The sequence below is a fragment of the Chiloscyllium plagiosum genome, chromosome 25 (assembly GCF_004010195.1).
Source record: "Chiloscyllium plagiosum isolate BGI_BamShark_2017 chromosome 25, ASM401019v2, whole genome shotgun sequence".
NCBI lineage: Eukaryota > Metazoa > Chordata > Chondrichthyes > Orectolobiformes > Hemiscylliidae > Chiloscyllium > Chiloscyllium plagiosum.
Window position 1 is genome coordinate 38340952 of NC_057734.1, and position 19874 is coordinate 38360825.

The 19874-nt window shown below is 45.6% G+C and overlaps 1 long non-coding RNA gene across 2 annotated transcripts in view; it reads left to right on the forward strand.

Moving 5' to 3' along the window:
- Window positions 1-19874, forward strand: part of LOC122562757 — a 70592-nt gene that overhangs the window by 24246 nt on the left and 26472 nt on the right. For both annotated transcript variants that reach the window (XR_006315408.1, XR_006315409.1), the window contains 2 exons: window positions 1894-2151; window positions 8164-8278. This is a non-coding gene — a long non-coding RNA (uncharacterized LOC122562757). The remainder of the gene's footprint in view (window positions 1-1893; window positions 2152-8163; window positions 8279-19874) is intronic.

Genomic DNA, 19874 nt, shown 5'->3' on the forward strand with positions numbered 1-19874 from the left:
CAGGACATCCCAGATGGCCTCTTACTTGAAGGATTGCAATTTCCCCTCCCGCATGATTAACAATGCACTCCAGCGTATCTCCTCCAAGTCCCGCACCTCCACCCTTGATCCCCACACCTCCAACCGCAACAAGGATAGAGCTGTCCTGATCCTCAGCTTCCACCCCACTAATATCCGGATACAGCGCATTATCCTCCACCATTTCTGCCACCTACAGTCAGACCCCACCACCAGAAGAGGAACCTCAATTATCCGAATATCAATCATCCGAAGTTTGGATTATCTGAAGAAGATCTCAAGGTCCCGTAAGAGGTGTTACTAACACTGGTGCAACGAATGTGTCTTTTGATTACAATGATTAAAAGTGAATTTGGCTCACTGAAATTCTGCCGAGAACAGTCCTGGACATCAATGAGAGCCCAGGCACCATCTCCAAATGACTGACTGTCCTCCCTCCCTACTTCTGCAAATGAATATTCTCAAGTAAAGGCCCCAGATAATCTCTCCAACATTGTCCTCTACAGGGCATCATGGGTGTGTGTGTGTGTCTGGCCGCTTCACTGCATCCGCTGGCTGGAAACCGGCTGAAAGCACAGAGCGGGGTGGGGGAGGGGTTGAGGGTGTGGGGCGGTGGTGCAGGGTGTGGTTTGGGGGGGGAGGGGGGGAGTTGTGTGGTGTGCTGCTCCCTAGTCTCCTGAACGGGGAGCGGACTCAGCAAATGCTCGCTCTGTCAATCCCATTGAAGTGAAGCAGCGGTGGGGAGCGGCCTCAGCAATGCTGCAGGTCCCTTACACACAAGTGTGTGTCTGCTCAGAAACAAACCCTGAGACAGAGAGAGGGAGCAAGGCAGGCAGAGCGAGGAAACAGGAAACTTCAGAAAACTCCGAGTGCCAGAGGGGAGGCATTGAATCGGTTATCAGAATAATCAAATCCGAACGACATACTGCCTGCCCATCTCGTTTGGGATAATTGAGGTTCCTCTGTATTTCCTCCCCCCCACTCTTTTCAGCATTCCGCAGAGACCATTCCTTCTGTGACTCCCTCGTTAGTTCCAGGCCCCCCCCTCCCCCACACCAAGCATCCTCCCTTGCCATCGCAAAAGGTGTAAAAGCTGCGCCCACACCTCCCCCCCCTCGCCTCCATCCAAGGCTCCAAAGGATCTTTTCACATCCAGCAGAGATTTTCCTGCACATCCATCCACCTCAATCAATGTGTCCGTTGCTCTCGATGTAGTCTCCTCTACATTGGGGAGACAGGATGCCAACTTGCGGAGTGTTTCAGGGAACATCTCTGAGACACAGACACTAAACAACCCCACCGCCCTGTGGCTGGCCACCTCAACTCCCCCTCCCCCTCCCCCAAGGACATACAAGTCCTGGGCCTCCTCCACCACAAAATCCAAGCCACCCAATCACTGGAGGAAGGACCCCTCATCTTCCGCCATGGGACTCTTCAACCACATGGCATCAACGTTGACTTCACAAGTTTCCAAATCCACCTTCCCCCCCCCGCCGAAAACCAGATCCAACCCTCCAACTCGGCACCATCTTCTTGGACTGTCCTATCTGTCCATTTTCCAACCCACCTATCTGCTCCACCCTCCCCACTGACCTATCACCATCACACCCCCACCTTCTCCCCACCCCCACCCTTCTATTAATCTCTCAGCCCCCCTCCCCGTCCCCACATTCCTGATGAAGGGTTTATGCCCAAAACATCAATTCTCCTGCTCCTCGGATGCTGCCTGGCCCGCTGGACAGACCCGAGGGGCTTTCTTTTGCTATTTTTTTTCATAAGTTCTCAATGTTTCTCAAGTTCAGATGTCAGATGTGCTAGACTTGCTGTGCTAATCCAGCAATTTCTGTTTGTGTTTCTAATTTCCTGCATCCACAGATCTTTGTTTTTGACTTGTTCAAGTGTCATTGGGATCGGGGAGCAGAAATCAGCCTGGGTTACTGTTCTCTGCCTTCTGCTGAGGATGTGGGTATTGGGTGAAAACTGGGGCTTGATTCCTCCATACAAATCAAGCAGCTCGAGAAGACCAACTGTGGAGATTCAAGAAGGAAAGAAAACAACACCACATGACAGGGAGGGTCGGAAAAACAGCTCCATCATATACACAACCGGTGGACTGATTGATGACATGTTCAGGTGAGGCAATGAGAGAAGTGCACCCAAATTATTGACGTGCTTACCAGGCCAACATAGGGAGGATAAAACACACAGCAAGAACATGCAAGAGGATAACGCCCATAAAGACAGAACGTTAAAGGCCATTCCACCTCTGAATAGTAACATTGTCCACAGATGGAGAAACACAGCAGTTCAGTTCTGAGGAAGGTCACTAGACTCTGCTCTCTCAGCCCTGCATAGAAGTCTCAAAAAGAATCCTAATACTTCATATATGGAATCATAGAGATGTACAGCACGGAAACAGACCCTTCGGTTGAACTCGTCCATGCCGACCAGATATCCTAACTAAATCTATTAACTCATTTGCCAGCACTTGGGTCCATATCCCTTTATACTCTTCCTATTCATATAGTCATCCAGTTGCCTTTTAAATGTTGTAATTGTACCAGCCTCCACCACCTCCTCTGGCAACTCATTCCACACACCCACCACCCTCTGTGTAGAAATGTTGCCCCTTACATCCCTTTTATATCTTTCCACTCTCACCCTAAACCTATGCCCCAGTGAAAATACCTTATCTATTTACTCTATGTCCCTTTGATTTTATAAACCTCTATAAGGTCACCCCTCAGCCTCCGACACACCAAAGAAAACAGCCCCAAGCTATTCAGCCTCTCCCTATAGTTCAAATCCTCCAACCCTGGCAACATCCTTGTAAACATAACAGAAATAAACCAATTGTATATAAACTGATCATATAAGAGTTAATGTTTTATGGTTGACAGGTTAGAATAGCAGAACATAAAGTGTGGGGAGATCTATTTATTTTACTTGAGGACCTGTCATTTCCCCACTGCTCCCAGAGAAATCTGCAACCCAGACACCAGTACCCAAGACAATGTCTCTGAAATACATTATTCATATACCAGAGATACTGTCATTATTTCAGATTGTAATCACATTCTCTTTCCTGTGAGTAAACCTGCCACACAGACCTTGCACGTGACTATTTCAGGGATCCAGCCCTCAGCTCAAGGTAATACAGCTATGACAATGTTTTTATTGCAACCCTATTTTGGAAAATGTTTCAAGTCTCAAGTGTCTCCTGCTCCTTGTCCAGGAGGGAGTATTACATTTCTTTGCTAATAGAATAAGACTGGAATTGTGGGTCATGAACTCAAACGAACTTCTGTCCAGCACAGCCCTGCAACAAATCAAACTCTGCCTCAGATTTTTTTTCCCCCCCCGCTTCTGTAAAAGGTGTGTGAAAACTAGGTGACACTGAGAACAGATGTCTCCTCAGTTTTAATCTGGTGGCTGCTATGAATATAGGAGGTCCTGAAGGATCACTGAGCAAGCAAAGCCTTATCCCAGGGGCTGATCTCTCACTGTCTACAGGCCTGTACGTGACTGCCCAAAACCCAAGGGTCCCATCCATTCACTCCTCCATCAGCAATTCGTGAACAGCTGGGATCCCTCCACACCAACATGGCAGAATTGAATAGGATTTTCAGCACAGAGTCAGGTCATTCAGCCCAACTGAGTTGTGTTGTTGCTTATTTTCTACACGAATGTCCACCTCACTTCATCCATCGCTAATCCACCTCTTCTCTCAGATGTATCGATCATTCTGTGCAGCTCATCCACAGTGACCAGACATCCTAAACTACTCCAGTCCCATTTGTTAGTGTTTGGTCCTCATCCTTCTAAACACTTCTAATTCATATACCTATCTAGATGCCTTTTAAATGTTATAATTGTACCAGCCTCCAACACTTCCTCTAGCAGCTCATTCCATACACACACCACCCAGTGTGTGAAAAAAGTTACCCGTTTCTCCCTTTTATATTTTTCCCCTCTCACCCTAAACCTATGCCCTCTAGTTCTGAACTCCCCTACCCTAAGAAAAAGGGTCAGGGTCAGCATCAGCCTCATACTCAAACTCACAACCCTGGCAACATCCTTGTAAGTCTTTTCTGCACCTTTTCAAGTTTCACAACTTCTTTCCTGTAGCAGGGAGACCAGAACTGAATGCAGTATCCCAAACGTGAAGAAGGGCTCATGCCCGAAACGTCGATTCTCCTGTTCCTTGGATGCTGCCTGACCTGCTGCGCTTTTCCAGCAACACATTTTGGGCTCTGATCTCCAGCATCTGCAGTCCTCACTTTCTCCTCCTAAATAATATGCCATACAGCCACAGCATGACCTTCTAACTCCTATACTCAATGCACTGACCAATAAAGGCAAATGTACTAAACACTTTCCTTACTACCCTATCTACCTGTGACTCCACCTTCAAGAAATTGTGAACCTGCACTCCAAGATCTCTTTGTTCAGCAATACTCCACAGAGGAAGTGAGGTCTGCAGATGCTGGAGATCAGAGCTGAAAAATGTGTTGCTGGAAAAGCGCAGCAGGTCAGGCAGCATCCAAGGAGCAGGAGAATCAACGTTTCGGGCATGAGGAAGGTGTGCCAAGCAGGCTAAGATAAAAGGTAGGGAGGAGGGACTAGGGGGAGGGGCGTTGGGAATGTGAGGACGCGGCTGAAGAGCTTCAGGGCAGAGGAGATGGCACACCTTCCTCATTCCTGAAGAAGGGCTTATGCCAGAAACGTCGATTCTCCTGCTCCTTGGATGCTGCCTGACCTGCTGCGCTTTTCCAGCAATACATTTTTCAGCAATACTCCACAGAACCCATTCCTTAATGTGTATGAGTCCTACCCTGATTTGCCTTACTAAATTGCAACAGCTCACATTTATCTAAATTAAACTCCATCTGCTACTCCCTCCTACACATGTTTATCCCATTTTCCATTAAAAGCATTCAAGCTAATCCCTCAATAACTTTATGTGGTTGCAAATTTAACATTTTAACCACACCCTGAATAAAGTAATCTCTCCCTTGCATTCATTAGCAGTGACCTTGTGTGGATGACCTCGTTTCAGTCTCATTTCCAGTTGAATTATCATCGCTACTGGGTTGACTGTTTGATGGGTCTCACAACATCCAACATTTGTTTCTTCAGATACAACCACTGGGAGTCTGGGGGAATTCTTTAGAGCCTTGATGTGGGTCCAATCACGAATAGGGCCTTCAAGCACAGAGCTCTGTGCAGCCTTTAACACATCCCAGATAAGTGAAACTCACACAACACCAGGTTATAGTCCAATGGGTTTACTTGGAAGCAGGCAGCACGGTCGCTCAGTGGTTAGCACTGCTGCCTTACAACACCAGGGTCCCAGGTTTGATTCCAGCCTTGGGCGACAGTCTGTGTGGAGTTTGCATGTTCTCCCTGTGTCTGTGTGGGTTTCCTCCGGGTGCTCCAGTTTCCTCCCACAGTCCAAAGATGTCCAGGTCAGGTGAATTGGTTGTGCTAAATTGCCCATAGTGTTAGGTACATTAGTCAGAGGGAAATGGGTCTGGGTGGGTTACTCTTTAGAGGGTAGATGCGGATTTGTTGGGCCGAAGGGCCTGTTTCCATACTGTAGGGAATCGAATCTAATCACTAGCTTTCGGAGCGCTGCTCCTTCATCAGGTGGTTGTCTGAAGGAGCAGCATTCTGAAAGCTGGTGCTTTAACCTGGTGTTGTGTGATTTTTAACTTTGTACACCCCAGTCCAACACTGGCACCTCTACATCATAACATCTCAGCGAAGTCTGCAGCCAGCGTTCTGAGTAAGATTTTGTGCGATTAATTGCCAGTGCTTTGAGTATTTAGAAACAAGTTACACACCTGTTTTGAATCCTGCAAAGAACTTTAGCATTTAAGTTTTTAAACAGTTAAGCACCAGCAATTGGCTGTCTTTTTTAACAGTTAAATATCAGGTGACAGGAGTTAATTTATTGACTATTGAAAAGACACCATGGGTAATTTGGTGATGCAAAAAAATGTTAAGTTGAAATATAAGAGCACATATAGTCAGAGAGTTGGACAGCAAGAAACGGACCCTTCAGTCTGACTCATCTATGCTGACCAGATATCCCAAATTAATCTAGTCCCATTTGGCCTGTTTACCTCTAAACCCCTCCTGTTGATATACCCACTCAGATGCCTTTTAATTGTACCAGCAATGTCCTAGTGTTGTTATCACTAGACTATTAATCCAATAATAATCTGTCAGATGGTGGAATTTGGATTCAGTCTGGGTGGTATGGTGGCTCAATGGTTAGCACTGCTATCACACAGCACCAGACACCTGAGTTCAATTCCAGCTTTGGATGAATATCTGTGTGGGTGCTCTGTTTCTTCCCACTTCTAATATGAAAGGAAGATAAAAGAATGATAGAGCATTTTTCAGGTGCAGCTGGATGTCCTTGTCTCTGAGCCCCTGGGTTCAAATCCCACCTGCTCCAGAACACCTCTAATTGGGTTGATGAGAAAATATCTATGAAGACGAGATGTTAATTTGCTTTAATCCTTCACCTCTGTTGTTGTTACATTGCCTGGTAGATAATGCCTGGAATTCTTTAATTGCTTAGATGGCAAATGGGCAATTTAGTGGTGAATTGTCGGGGAAAAACATAGATTGAGAGAAGATGGAGGGTCTTGTGGTGCACTGGTAGTGTTCCTAACTCTGAGCCAGGAGGCCTGGGCTCAAGTCTCACCTTCTCCAGAGGTGTGTAATAACAGCTTGGAACAGGTTCAGGCAAAATATCTATGAAGAGGAGACTATCTGAGCCATGAATTAGCTAAAATCAATGAAGTGGAATCTCACCAATCCTTTTATCTCAGTGCGTGAAACCTCCTGGAAAATTTCAGCATTTTCCCACACTGGTGATGAAACTCTTATTCAAGAAAGTCAAAGCCCATTTTCACCCTGAGGGCAAACATATGGCCACTAATCGGGTGTAGTGCTGAGGCACAAAAATCAGGGAAAGCCCACCTAATGATAAATATAGATTTCCGTCATCTGATTGTTATTTCTGAGAACTTTCATAGACTAAAATAGCTTTGAAAGAGTGTGACAATGCTGTGGCTTTAAGAGGGTATTTTGTGCTCTTTCTTTTAAACAGGGATTGTAAAACAGAGGTGCAAAGCAGTCTGCTAAAACCACTAAAATAAACCGCTTGCAAGGCTTTAGGATTCTTTGTAAAAGTTTGAACAATAGAATCAGCCTGGCTGGGTGTGACTAGCTGTCTCAGACCAACATTTCTAGTTTTTAGGTTTAACTTTAAGGCATTCCTGTTGTTGGCTTGAAGATGTAAAAGCTATCTTTTCCCTCTCTCGATTACAGCTGGAAGCAGGGGAATTCTCTCTGCTGCTGGGTTACCTGTGAAACAAATATATTTGTCTGAATTTGCCTTTTTGCTAAGGGGTGTGTTTATGGGATGTTTCTATATTGGAACAATTAATTAGTATTAGTTACTGTATCTATAATTCTGTTAAGTTTTCCAATTGAGTTGTTATTCAAAGTTCTTCTTTCTTGTGTTGTACTTTAACTATAGTGTTTAACTAAATTGTGCTTTAGTTTGAGTAGTTTGACCATTCAAATTGCATCTGGAACACAGCACATTACATTGCCTCTAAAGTAAGAAAATGTTAGTGCCTAGGCTATCTTCTCAAAATACTTTGAAAGGGTCTGGTCCATAACAAAAGGTAGAAGCAAGCATCCAACATGGCGGCATTCATCCAAGATGGCGGCATTCATCCAAGATGGCTGCAGTAGTCATGTGACCACAAATTGAGGCAAACTTCAGAAGACCCATGTAGAATAAACAAAACCTAGAATCTACACTCTCATCATCACTTTTCATCTAAAGACATCTCAACCAGGCACCTGAATCCGTGTCGAGAAATTCGCATCTCCTGTTTAATTCTCACAAATACAGTCAGTTCACATTTTGGGAGATGACTTATCTGCCAATGAGCTATCTTGGAAAGAAAGTAGACCTCAACTCTAGAGTACATATTCAATATTATTTCGACAGCTACTTTTCAGCAGCAATTGTAAAAGAAAGAAAAGTGTATTAATAACAACAAAACTTGGAAGTCTTACTCCTTCTTGCCCCACCTGTTTTTCTCATCATCACAGAAGGCAGCGCTCAGTCAGAAACAAATTGGGAAAACAACCCTTCACCAAGAATTCAAAGATTTACAGATTCTACTATTGCTGAGGATATAAGTCAACCATTAAACCATGATCTCAGGTGAAGAATCTGATATGTCAAGTACTCTAAGGAATGTTTAATTGTGTAACCCATATTCTCCCTGTGTGTACTAGAAATACTTTTATAAACCTCTTACCAGTGTTTGGGTGGATGTTTGATGCTGCATTTTTTTTTCTCAGATCTATTAATATAATAATTTTTTCTTTCACTCAAGGATTTTGATAGTCGGCTCCTTTGTGTTCGAGTGAAGCACATTTTAATTGAGGGGTGATAGGAGCATGCTAAAAATAAATCCACATGACGGATGGAGAGGAAGTTATAAAGAAGGGAGCCGATGTCTCCATACTCACCTGGTTATAATACTTCTGAGTCAGCTCGTTGACACTGGAGAGTTAAATGTCCTCCCCAATCTGTGTTGCTATCCAGCAAAGCTGTGCCTCAGACAAGCGGCCATTTGTTAAACTCTCAGGGAAGTAGTCCTCAGTCAAGTCTGTGTGGACTGTCTCTCAGGGGGTACTAGCATCGCAAGTCAAAGATATGGTCTGATTCCAGTCCACGGGCTTCTACATGGACAGTCAGTTCATTTTAGGCATTCAGAGTTAGGGATCAGTGTCTCTACAGTCGGGCAAGTGGGTCACATTCAATGGTGCAGCTGGTGCCACCACAACGGTGGTTAAACGTCAGTTAGGGAGATGCTTAGAGATCAAATCAGGATCCACTCGCTCATTCAGTTCACTTGCATGACACTATGATCTTTACTATAAATTCTGTGTCTTATGATCCTGCCCACTAGCTACCTGATGAAGGAGCAGTGCTTGAAAGCTTGTACTTCCAAATGAACCTGTTGGACTGTAACATAGTGCTGTTTGATTTTTAATTCTTTCCGCCCCCAGTCCAACAAATCATTAGTTGGACTCAGTTAGGGGGGGAAGACCATCGTGGTCCATGTGGTTTCCAGGGGTTAGTGCTGTGGTGGGGACACTGGGGAAGTCAATTAGAGTCATAGAGATGTACAGCACGGAAACAGACCCTTTGGTCCAACTCGTCCATGCTGACCAGATATCCCAACCCAATCTAGTCCCACCTGCCAGCATTCGGCTCATATCCCTCCAAACCCTTCCTATGAAGAAGGCATTTGGTATGCTTTCCTTTATTGGTCAGAATATTGAGTACAGGAGTTGGGAAGTCATGTTGCGGCTGTACAGGACATTGGTTAGGCCACTTTGGAATATTGCGTGCAATTCTGGTCTCCTTCCTATCAGAATGATGTTGTGAAACTTGAAAGGGTTCAGAAAAGATTTACAAGGATGTTGCCTGAGAGGATTGGAGGCCCATGCTGGGATGCAGTGGGGAATAATAATTGAGAGAATATCATATCCCATTTTACCCATGAAATACAATTTAGTAATACCAAACACAGTAATGCACTTCTCCCCTTCAAAGCCAGAACAGTGGTGATCATCACTGACATTACCCCTCCTGAAATGGTCTATTGTCTATAGAAGAAACACTCTAGAATCAGTCTTGGGAGCATTTGGACATGAACACACAATGTTCATTGGTTAGTCCTAACCTAATGTCGCTATAAGCCAGAGTCTGGTATAGCTATAATTACCATGTACAGCAGTGTTTAGTATTAATGGATAATGGTGTATTAGGAAGCCAGTAATCAGTATGAAATGTTTGTATCGATGACCCTGAATGGGGTTAGTTTTACCTTTTGAGACAGCTGTTTTAATACATTCTTCCTGAAAAGAATGGACAAAAGCATTTTTTGCTTTTGATTTTTCCAGACCATCCACAGGAATGTCGTACTATCCCTCATTTTCTCACTCCCACTTTTAATTCCTAGCCCAGTCAGATCTGCAGATATACATGCTACTGGGCATCCCTTATTCCCAATTCCTCCGCCTCCACTGCATCTGCTCCCAGGAGGACCAATTTCACTACAGAACATCCCAAAATGGCTTCCTTCTTCAAAGACTGCATTTCCCCTTCCACATGGTTGATGATGCCCTCCAACACATCTCCTCCACTTGTCACACCTCCGCCCTTGAACTCCACCCCTCCCAACACAACAAGAACAGAACCCCCCTCCAGTCCTCACCTGCCACCCCACCAATCTCCAGATACATCACATCATCCTCCGCCATTTCCGCCACAAACAGACTCCACCACCAGGGATATACTTCCCTCCCCACCCCTATCTGCATTCCGCAGAGAACCTCCCCTTCGTGACTCCCTTGTTAGGTCCACACCTCCCATCAACCCACCCTCCACTCCCGGCACCTTCCCCTGCCACCGCAGGAAGTGCAAAACCTGCGCCCACACCTCCCCCCTCACCTCTGTCCAAGGCCCCAAAGGATCCTTCCACTCCTTCCACATCCAGCAGAGATTTACCTGCACTTCCACACATGTCATCTACTGTGTCCGTTGCTCTCGATGTGGTCTCCTCTACATTGGGGAGACAGGACACCAACTTGTGGACCATTTCAGAGAACATCTCTAAGAACACGCACTATACACCCCCACTCCCCTGTGGCTGAATACTTTAACTCCCTCTCCCACTCAGCCAAGGACATGCAGGTCGTGGGCTTCCTCCATCGCAACACCCGAACCACCTGACGCCTGGAGGAAGAACGTCTCATCTTTCATCTTGGGACCTTGCAACCACATGGGATCAATATGGATTTCAACAGTTTCCTCATTTCCTCTCCCCCAGCTTATCCAAGATCCAACTTTCCAACTCGGCACTGTCCTCATGACCTGTTCTCCCTGTCCATCTTCCTTCCCACCTATCTGCTCCACCCTCCTCTCTAATCTATCACCTTCTCCCCCACGTCCATCCATCAATCACACTCCCTGCTACCTTCCCCCCAGCCCCACCTTCCTCCTATTTATCTCTCAGCCACCCTTGGGCCACAAGCCTCATTCCTGATGAAGAGCTTATGCCCGAAACGTTGATTCTCCTGCTCCTTGGATGCTGTCTGACTGGCTGTGATTTTTCAGCACCACACTCTTCAATTCTGATCTCCAGCATCTGCAGTCCTCACTCTCTCCATGCTACTGGGCATGCTCAGTTTCTCCAGAACTTTCTGTTTTTGTTACTAATCAAGTAGCCTAGTAACCTTTCTCCTTGGCAAAGCCTGAGCTAATCTGACCTTCTGGGAGCTGCTATTGACTGGCTATTGGGAGTGGATTACTCATTGAGATCTGAGTCTTGGATTAGATTTAGTTCCCTCTGTAATCCACTGCTCGGCTTATCATTTTCTTTTCTCTCACACATTTATAGAACCTTTTCAACCCAGCTGTGAATCTATTGTACATTTTTGCAGCACACCAAGTCGGCGAGTTATTGTCTAGTGGCTAGTTACAGGTACCTGACTCTGAGCATGAACTGTGTCAGGGCAGCTCTCATTATATACCCAGGGGACCTGGGGATGGGTGGGGTGGTGCTGTGGGCAAGAAGGATTTAGGAGAGTTTCAGTTTGCTATCTTGACCTTAACTAAGTGCAATGTCGAATGACTCCAGGATATAAATATGATTACTAAAAATTCGGGGGATAACCCCCAGTCACTGCTCTCATTTATTTATATCTACGTTGTGAAACGTAACAAAACACTTATGCAAAGTTGCCTACAGTTTCAGTGGTGACTATATTCAGCGGCTTTTCAATCATGAAAATGACATCATCGGTATTTGATTGGCAGTACAGCATTTTGGGACATCCCAGGGTAGGCAAAAGTGCAACATGAATGCAAGCCTTTGATATGGAAATGGACTTGAAAAGAAGCCTCTGTAGGCTGCACCATTATCCACACCCTGCCCGACAACTGAACATGGTTATTGAGTACCACTGGGGACAGGAGCTATCCTCTATCGTGATGCATTGCACAAGATAATCTCAGCCTCCTGGGGGAACGGCATGCAGCAATTGAACCAAGAATCCTTGAGAAAAAGAAAGCTAAATTATCTTGATTTTCTATTCCTGTCCCACATTCCTCATTATGTCAGCTGGGGTAGGGGACTGCTGGGCCAGTGCGATCCTATATGCAGCACTCATCACACCCAGGTCAAAATATTTCAAGATGTGGAGGAGCCGGTGTTGGACTGGGGTGGACAGTGTTAAAAATCACACACCACTAGCTAGCTACCTGACAAAGGAGTAGCGCTCTGAAAGCTTGTACTTCCAAATAATCCTGTTGGATTATAACCTGGTGTTGTGTGATTTTAAAAAATATTTTAATCGATCCCAGTTCTGAGGAAGGGTCACTCGACCCGAAACGTTAGCTCTGATTTCTCTCCACCGGTGCTTCCAGATCTGCTGAGCTTTTCCCACAATTTCTATTTTTGTCTTTTTTCATTATTGGTGAAAATATGGGGGTGAATAACTACAACTTGTAAGACCACAGGTTAAAATCAGTTAATCCCCTGTCAAGCTGATATCTATCGATGATATTTTTTTAAATTCACTGGCTGGTAACAAGACATTGAATTTTTAAAACCAGACACCTTAAGAAACACAGACTGTCTCCAACACAATTCAGGTGGCAACCTAATTTGTATTACACTACATTGCATAATCCAAATCCATTAGAATAAAGGCAGTAGGTCTGCCAAGTAACCTCTGAGGACTATTGTGCTGTTGAAAAGCTATCTAAGGCAACTAGGAGCCAGTGATGTCTGCAGTGCTGGAGATCAGAGTTGACAATGTGTTGCTGGAAAAGCACAGCAAGTCAGGCAGCTGATTCCTGATGAAGGGCTCCAGCCCAAAACATCTTATCTAAGGCAACTACCTGGGCATTCAACTGTTGGAGATAGTCCATTAAAAGCTAATAGTTTTGACAATGGGACTCTGGTTTCAGACAGCTTGACAGACATGAGCTAAACAAGGTGTGATTGAAATATACAATCCTGTTTAAATTACTGGCAGTTAGTGAAAGTGGTCACACTCTAAGACAACACATTTATATTCTTTAAGCACAAACTCTCGGCAAAACTGCATAAGCAGCTCAGAATCTAAATGGGATCCTCCTTATTCACTCTGTCTTCACAAAACTTGTAAGCTTTGGGTCTTGCCTGCTACTGTTAACCCGCTCTCCATGTGTAGAGGATAAAGAGTTTAAAGAAACATCTCTGGAACAGCAACCTACTCAATCCAGTAAACCTTTAATTCAGAACCACCAAGATCACTGAATTCAGCCAGAAACCAATGAAATCACCAGATTCCAACTGCATGCTCATTTATCTTTTTTTAATGGAATCCAATTTGGCCAAATTAACCTTCTCCACCCTACAATCTGTATTTGTGACCAGCCTTTTCCATTTTGGAATTAAAGTATAGAATTGGATGTGTTAAAGATAATCATTCCTCTCTTGGCCTGTTAAATGTTTTCTTCTGTAATTGATTAGTTTTTATCTCTTACTGATGTAAGTGAGTTTGAGCATGAATTGACTGATGAATTGTATGGGAGCAGGCACCCAACATTGTGATCATAGTGAGTACTGCATAAAAGAATATACACCCACTGCAGGAGGAGGATGGACAATCTCCCGCCTTATTTTTATTGTAAACGGTGCTTTATTCATAAAAAGATCTTTATGTACATACACAGATACTAAAGCAGTTCTGTACAGCTGCAAACAGTTCTTTGCATAGAAAAATATAACAAACATTGGAATTTGAAATTCCCTGCAATAGCAAAAAAACCATAGGCATTTCCTACAAGTGCAGGACACTATTTACATACGTTTGAGGCAAAGAGAGGGTCTGATTAATAGAACAGACTCATGTTGGACTTCAGTAGAAAGATGTTAGACGGGGGTCTTTTCCCACTGTGCCTTACTCTGTCCCTCAGCGTAAGTCCTGCACCTTGGAATGTGCCAATCAGCAACACTCATTCAAGGTCAACTCTTTGTACTGGAAAGTAGGATTTTGTAATCTACATTCAACAATGAGATTGGTCGGCAATTTCTCATTTCCTCCCTCCCGTCTGCTTGGCGATGATGGTGATGATATCTTTCCTCATGGATTCGCACATACTCCCTGCCTGAAACATACTGTCATACACCTCCAGCAGGTCCTGGCCAATCAAGTCCCACAGAGCCAAATCCAACTCGGCCAATAAGCTGCTGCTTCTGGGAGTTTTATTCTTTCCTAAGGACTCAAGGGTCTTGGTCAGCTCATCCAGAGATAGCAGCTGGTCCAGCATCTCCCAGGTGCTATTGTCTGAGACCTCCATGATAGGTGACAGGAGCAACTGGGAGGCCTCTCTTTCTGTGGGCTTCAGGTCATACAGTCCAGTCTAAAAGGACTCACTGATCCTCAGGATGTCAGACTGAGATGACGTTACCAAGCCATCTTCTTCCTACAGGCTTTCACTGAAGAAACACGAGCACGTCTCATCGTGTTCCACAGGGCAGACCATGGACAGGAAGGTTATCTTGGAGGTCTCCAAGGCAAAGGGCGAGGCTTACTGGCTCTTCACCTGCTGATCCTCAGTCATCTGCAACAGCAGTAGGTTCTGCCTGCTCTGCTGGAGTTTGGATAGTTTTCCCCATCTCTCTCTCACTCTCACCTTCTTAACACCTTTGAGGATAAAGAACCACTTGATGATCATGTGACTGTTTCCCACCAGTCCACTGGAGACTCACAGCTCTCCAATCTGTGTAATCCCTGTTGAGCTCCTCAATGTTTTTTGGGGTCAACAGTTTCACGTTCCCTTGCCAGCCCACTGGTCATCCTATAGGTGACAGTCAGCCAGCAGGAGGCAGTGGTCAGAGAAGAACACCAGCTTGACGTTTAGATTAGATTACTTACAGCGTGGAAACAGGCCCTTCGGCCCAACAAGCCCACACCGACCCTCCGAAGAGCAACCCACCCAGCACGCAGACACAGGGAGAATGTGCAAACTCCACACAGACAGTTGCCTGAGGCGGGAATTGAACCGGGTCTCTGACGCTGTGAGGCAGCAGTGCTAACCACTGTGCCACCATGCCGCCCTGTTGGTGGATCTGACTGAGAACATGCGGGGGCACAAACAGGAAATCTATCCTTGAGCGATGTATCGCCTGACCAGGTGTATCTACACTGCACTCCATCTGACAATGTCGTGTAACTTGGTGACTTTACCTGTTTTCATCGGGAATCTGGACGTGGTGTCCGTTTCGCCATCAGCCCCTCCGGTTCGTCCATCCCCATTGATGATGCAGTTGAAGTCTCCAGCCAGAATGAGTGGCGTGGACATCGCCAGCAGCAGTGGGAGTTGCTGCAGAACGGCCAGCCGCTCACTCTGTACCACCGGGGCGTACACGGTAATTAGTCTTATGTATGTAACATCTGCTACAAGAAGGCACTTGCCCACCACCTCCTTAACCTCGGAGATGGTGAAGATGCCCCCTCCCAGCAGAATACCCAGGCTGCACGAACAGCTATCGTTCCCCCTGACCAAATTGAAGGCCCAAGGGCCCACAATCTCCACCATTTCCTGTAGTTGCTGGGGTGTGGTATCCTGAACTCCTGCAGAAACAGGAACTCCGCTTTGATATTGGACAGATAAGCCAACGTGGAAACACATTGATTACTGCCTTTCACGCTACGCACATTTATGCTGACAATCTTCAAATCCATGTTAAGTTTTGTTATAGATCACCGTACTGTCCAATAAAGATTTAAACATGGTCCTGTCGCTGGGCGAGCTCCTGCACCCCGTGGTCTCGGAGAGCTGTTGCACCCTTGCAGGGCCGAGGTAGCACTCCTGTTCTGCCCGGCGTCCATTGCCCTGATCAGGTGCCATGGGAACCAAGGTGAAGCCAGGACAGTCCAGTTTCATGTTGTGCTCCGCATCGAGCTGAGCTATTGTTGTGTTCCACCCCTAGAACAAAGTGTCACTGCTCCCGCTTTCCCGGAGCTGTGCTGGGCTCCACGAATTTCCCGGGCCCCTCGCAATATCCAGTATTTCTGGGTAGAGGGGGTACTTTATTTCCTCTCCCCTATTGGTGCATCATTGGAGGAGCAGTCCCTGATACATTCTTCATACAGCTGTCCCTTTCCACTCTGCTACTGGCCCTGTGAGACTGCAGGATTTCCCTTTGTGGTTTTTCCTCGCTACCTGCCACACCCCTACTGTTTGTGCACAGTCTCCTCCTCCAGTGACTCTGTGTTCTCCACTGGAGGTTCAGTCGGTTTATCACTGTCTGGAGCATCTTCCTTCCTTTTTCCATAAGTCTTGCCTTCCTTCTGACTGTCCCTTTGCTCAGTCGTTTTATTGGAGTGTGGTGATTTCCTGCCCTTTTGGGATCCACTGCTTGTTGTGCCACTTCTGTGCATATGTGGACCCCTGTCCTGGGTAGGCCTTGTACCCACTTACCTGGATGAGAGCAGCCCCAACAGTACTCAAGAAGTTTGACACCATCCAGGACAAAGCAGCCCACTTGATTAGCACGGCATCCATAAGCCTCCACTCATTCCACCACTGAAGCTGAGTAGCAGCAATGTGTACTATCTACAAGATGCACTCTAGAAATTCAGCAAAGATCCTCAGACAGCACCTTCCAAACCCTCGACAACTTCCATCTTGAAGGACGAAGGCAGCATTGGAACACCACCACCTGCAAGTTCCCCTCCAAAGTGCTCGCCATCCTGACTTGGAAATATATTGCAGTTCCTTCACTGTCACCAAGTCAAAATCCTGGAACTCCCTCCCTAAAAGCAATGTGGGTCTACTTACAGCATATGGACAGTAGCAGTTCAAGACGGAAGCTCACCAACACCTTCTCAAGGGCAACTAGGAACAGGCAATAAATGCTGGCCCAGCCAGTGATGCCCACATCCCTGGAGTAAACTCAAAAACATAAAAAAAACCTCCATGGAAAGAGTGGCAGTTGTCATGGAGACCCAGCCCCAACAGAGTATTCAGACAGAAATGGATTCAGAGCTGCCCTCTGTTGCTGTAGCCATGGGTGTACAGCATCAATGGCAAGGAACAACTGATTACAGTTACCAGGGCAAGGACTTGTTCTTTCATCTGGAAAAGTGGTCCACTCCCTTTGTTTCAGAAATCCATCCCAGCATTTTGTAGGGTGGACACGACAGAAAACATTCTTACAGCACATGGGCTGGTGGACTTATGGAAGAGCACTGTATATACATTGATTGAGTGCCCACGCCAGTCATGTGCCAGTCTTTTTATTTCTTTGCCTACCATTACGCTTGGGTGCTGCCCTGGCCTCTGCAGCTGAGGTAGTGGCTCCTGCTGATTGGTGTACCCTGTACTGACTTTGGTGGATGGCCTGTGGGGGCTCAGGGTTTGGAGGACCCAAGCCAGCCTAATGTCTCCTACACAGATGCTGGAACACCTTCCTGTAGGGACGCTGAGAGAATAAGGTGACTGTAGATGCACCGGGAACATTCTCCAGGAATAATGTTCTGTATTCTGCCTCTGCTTTGCTTGAAGCGACTTCTATAACCTTGCTTCCCTTCAGGTTCCCTTGTTGTCTGAAGTACACATTGTGCTGTGTCTACAGTTGTGTGCAATAAGAGCAAAGTCTAGGTTTGTGCATGCAGCTTGACTCATCTAACTGATCACAGTGTCAGCACATAATCTTTACTCAACACAATAATTCAAAATGAAATGTCCTAAGCCAATGAAGTAGGTCACACAGAGCAAACATCACTTCCCAGCCAGCCCCTCATACAAAGTAAACATTAAAACAAACCTGTCTATGTTGCCCTGTAAGAGATTTGCTGCAAGATTGTCATGGGCCTGTGGGTCTCCTTGGACTATCACCCTGTCTGTAAGTAACCTCCTGGACCACATCAGGATCCTGACCTTCATCAGCCTCATCAGAGGAGAGCTCTTGCTGTATCTCTTCCCCTTGAAAGAAATACCTCCTCTTTGTCAAGTTTGACTGTGGAGTGAGCAACACACAATGGCAGTGCACAGCCAGGTATCTGAAACTCATCCTCAAGAGGGCAATGAACTGCTTAACAATAGCCGCTGTAAAAAGGGAGGGAGGAACTGAAGAAAATTACAATTACCAGACATATAGTACTGAGTAAATTATTGGAAGTAAGTTGACAAGCCCCCAGGTCCTGATGGATTTCATCCTAGGATCATAAAGGAAGTAGCCGGTGAGATAATTGATTTTAATAGCGCAGAATGTATTGGATTCAGGAAAGGGTCCTTTAGATTTGTAAATAACTAAGGTAACTTCTTAATTTAAAAACAAGGGAGGAAGGCAGAAAGCGGCAAACTGAAAGCCAGTTAACTTAACAACTGTCACAGAGGAAATGTTAGAAATAATTCTGAAAGTCATTATAACAGGGCAAGGGCTTTTGCCCGAAACGTCGATTTTGCCTGTCCTCAGATGCTGCCTGAATTGCTGTGCTCTTCCAGCACCACTGATCCAGAATCTGGTTTCCAGCATCTGCAGTCATTGTTTTTACCACTTGGGTAGGTAATCAGGCAAACCTCACATGGTTTTGTCAGAAGGAAATCTTGTTTAACCAATTTATTGTTCTTTGGACAAGTATCATATGCTGTAGTTAAAGGGAAACCATTGGGTTTAGATTTCGAGAATGCACTTTCAATAAGGTACCACATCTAAGATTATTGTGGAAAATACAATCTCATGGTGTGAGGGGTAAAATAATGGCATGAATAGAAAATTGACTTGCCATCAGAATGCAGAGACTAGGAACAAGTGTTTGCTTTTTCAGTCGAGAGTGTGGTGTTGGAAAAGCACAGCGGGTCAGGCAGCATCCGAGGAGCAGGAGGATCGATGTTTTGGGCAAAAGCCCTTCATCAGGAATGAGGCAGGGAGCCTCGGGGGTGGAGAGATAAATAGGAGGGAGGTGGGGCTGCCAGCCCTACCCCCCTTCCCATTTATCTCTCCAACCCCAAGGCTCCCCGCCTCATTCCTGATGAAGGGCTTTTGCCCAAAACATCGATCCTCCTGCTCCTTGGATGCTGCCTGACCTGCTGTGCTTTTCCAGCACCATACTCTTGACTCTAATCTCCAGCATCTGCAGTCCTCACTTTCACCTGTTTGTTTTATCAGGTTGCAGGATATTAACACAGGGATCAGTGCTGGGGCCTCGACTCTTTACAATATAAATGATTTGGATGCAGAGATCGAAGGTATTGTACTTAAGTTTGCTGATGACACAAAGATAGATAGGATAATGAGTTGTGAAAAGGACATAAGGTGCTCATAATGCGATATCAATAGGTTAATTGAGTATGCTAAGAATTGGTAAATGGAGTACATGAGAGAGCGTGAAATTGTTCACTTTAGCAGAAAGAATAAAAAAGAAACATGTTGTCCAAATGCTGAGAAATTGCAGAGCTCTGAGATGCAGAGAGATCTGGGTGTCCGAGTGCATTAGTCACAGAAAATTAGTATGCAGGTACAGCGAGTACTCAGGAAAGCTAATGTCACGGTTTATTGTGAGAGAAATTAATGACAAAAGTATGGAGGTTATGTTTCAGTTATACAGGGCATTGGTAAGATCACATCTGGAGCATAGCACTGGTCATTGTACTTATGGAAGGATATTAATGTTTTGGAAACAGTTCAAAGAATGTTTACTAGACTAATACCTGGATGAGGGGGGGGGGGGGGGGGGGGGGG